Source organism: Triticum dicoccoides, chromosome 3A, assembly GCF_002162155.2.
Source record: "Triticum dicoccoides isolate Atlit2015 ecotype Zavitan chromosome 3A, WEW_v2.0, whole genome shotgun sequence".
NCBI classification, from domain to species: domain Eukaryota; kingdom Viridiplantae; phylum Streptophyta; class Magnoliopsida; order Poales; family Poaceae; genus Triticum; species Triticum dicoccoides.
The window spans coordinates 236,986,128-236,989,194 of NC_041384.1; positions in this window are offsets into that span (position 1 = coordinate 236,986,128).

Here is a 3,067-nt window from a genome sequence, read left to right on the forward strand (position 1 = left end):
GCGCCCCACCCCGCGCCCCTCACCCGCCGCCGCCGCCCCTATAGCGCCGCCGCCGCCGCCCTAGCATGCCGCCGTCGCCACCGTTCGCCCCGCCTCGCCGGAGGTAGCCCCGCGCCTCTCTTTTTCTTCCCCACGGTTTGGTTCTTTTAAAAGAAACCGTTCCGGTTTTCTTTTCCGGTTTTTCTCTCCGATTCTTCGTTTCGGTTTCTTTTCCGAAACCCTAGATCGGTTTTCCGTTTTCTTTTTTGGTTTCTTTTCCGAAAACCCTAGCTCGGTTTTCGTTCTTCTTTCGGACCGTTTGTCTCAACGAACATGATCACCGATTATTCCCGGTTAACGACGCCCGTTTGTTTAACCGTTCGTTTCTTTCTTTTCGTCGGATTTATTCCGTGATCGCGATCTCAGATCCGATCTTCGTTCTAGTTTATCTTCTCGCCCGTTTATCGGAATCAGGTGATTCAAGCGCCTGGAGTTTCATCTCGAAACCGCCGTTCCGTCTAAACAACTTGAACAAGTTTTTGCTATGGTAAAATTTGACCTAGTTTCAGCTTGCTAGAACCGAGTTGTTTTCTTCCGCCGTTTGTTTTCCGTCGTTTGTTCGGTTTGTTCTTTCTTTAGAACCGGAGTTCTTAAGTTGAACTTTCTGGTTCGTCCTCTCGTTCGAGTTTTACTTGTGCTTTAGATGAGTACTTATTGTGTGGTTACTATTGTTTGCTTATGATAGATTGACCGGAGTGTGACGAGTAGATCTATCAAGAGTTTTAAGTACGAATCATCTTCATCTACCTTGCAGGCAAGTAACACTTTGATCATACCTTTTCTACAACCCAGTTTTATTGCATTAGATCAATCCTCACACATTGCATGATTAGGATCTAATTAAACTGTGGGATGGGAAGTAGATGAGGTAGTACCTATTACCTGTTTATTATCAAACCTTTGGGAGATACTTCTACGTTTGCTTATTTTGCCATGCTATGCTAGTAGACGTGGATTGGGTGAGTGATATCCATGACAGATGTGAGATTGTTAATTAATGGTTTATCTAAAGTGGCAACCTAACACACATCTGGGTGGATTGAGGCACCTGATGTCTATCAGGACTTGCCTGTTTTATTTTGGACCGCCACCCAGGCTCAAAGGGATCATGAGATTATTCATACTAGAAACTTTCGTGTGCAGCCACAAGCCATTATGGGCTCTGGCATAGTTGATTAAGTCGTGCGAACTCTTACGGGTAGACTAGCAGATGTAGGGGAAAGTAGGTGTACCGGTCTACCCACATGTAAGGTGCTAGCGCTTCTGAAAGACTGTGTCTCGGTCATCCGTCTTCTCAAACACCCTGCAGTGCGAGAAACCAAACGGAGGTGATCGAGTCTTGTGGGGAAAAGTGCGCAAACCTCTGCAGAGTGTATAAACTAATCATGATTTGCCGTGTCCCCGGTTATGGACATCTTGAGTATCTAGTTCTTGGATTATCCTGTTGATCTCATCATGTTACTTCTAATTAATGTTGTTGGGTTTTAATTGTTCACTTAATTGGGATCGGAATGCTGTCAACCATTCCCGATGTTCAACAACCACCATGATAGTTAAATAAATTTATTCCTTTGCAGTAGGGAAAAATTGGCTTTACGCAAAACCTTATAACCATAGAGCTTTTCCACCAGCCAAATATGCATGTAGTGATAGTCATTATTCATTATTCTCTATGGTGTGAATTTGCTAGTACATTCAATGTACTGACCCGTTTCGGGCTGCAACGTCTCATGTTGCAGGATTATCTTACGACGAGTAAGTGATACGTTAGGGTTACGATTTCTACACTCAACTTTGTCGTTGGTGTTGATGGGAATCCACAACCTTGTTGCTTCCGCTATATGGATTGAGGTAATAGTATTTACGTTACTTTATACATGTGATTTACCTCTGTTATAAATCCTTCGAGTACTGTGTGTGTCAGCATATCGATCCAGGGATGACACTTAAGTACAGAGACTTGATCCATTCGGGTCGGGTCGCTACAGCCTGGGTGGCGGTCCAAAAAGAAAAACAGGCAATCGCTGGAATACCCAGGTGCCTCAATCTACCCAGATGTGTATTTAAGTTGCCACCTTAGATAAACCATTAAATTATCAATCTCACATCTGTCATGGATTTCACTCACCCAATCCACGTCTACTAGCATAGCATGGCATAACAAGCAAACATAGAAGTAACTCCCAAAGGTTTGATAATGACAGGTAATAGGTACTACCTCAACTACTTCCTAAACCCGCAATTTAATTAGATCCTAATCATGCAATGGTGTGAGGGTTGATCTAATGCAATAAAAACTGGGTAGTAGGAAGTATGATCAAAGTGTTACTTGCCTTGCTGATGATCCGTGAAACCTAGCGATTCAAAGTAGCAAGCAGCGCACTCCGGATACTCTATCGCAAACAAACAAGCATACAATAGGTACTCAACTAAAGCACAGGTAAAACTCGAATAAAAGATCTAACCAGATAGTTCAACTTAAGAACTCCGGTTGGCAAAAAGAACCAAATCGAACGAAGCAACAAAAGACAGACGGCAAAATAAATAAGCTCCCTTTACTAATCTAAATCTAGGGCAGTTTTCACTGAGGCAAAAACTTGTTTGAGTTGGTTAAACGGAAAGAGGGTTTCGAGACGAAACTCCAGGCGCTTGAGTCGCTTGATTCCGACAAACGAGCGAAAAGTTAAACTAAAACGAACATCAGATCAGAAATCGTGATCAGAAAAATCACGGATTTAATCCGAGAAAAAGAAAAACGACGAATAGGTTTGCGAACGAACATTCGTTAACTGGAACTAAACGATGAACGCATTCGTTAAAACGAACGGACGAGCGAACGCTCGCTAAATAAATAAACCGGAGAAAAACCGATCTATTAAAAAAACTAAAACTCGGGTTTTCTAAAAAACGAAACAGCTTTTCTCAGAAAACCATGGCGGCGGCTACCTCGGCTCAGGGCTCCGGCGAGGCTCCGGCGGGGCTCCGGAGGCGGCGGGTGGTGCGGGGCGGCGGCTCCGGGCGGCGGCAG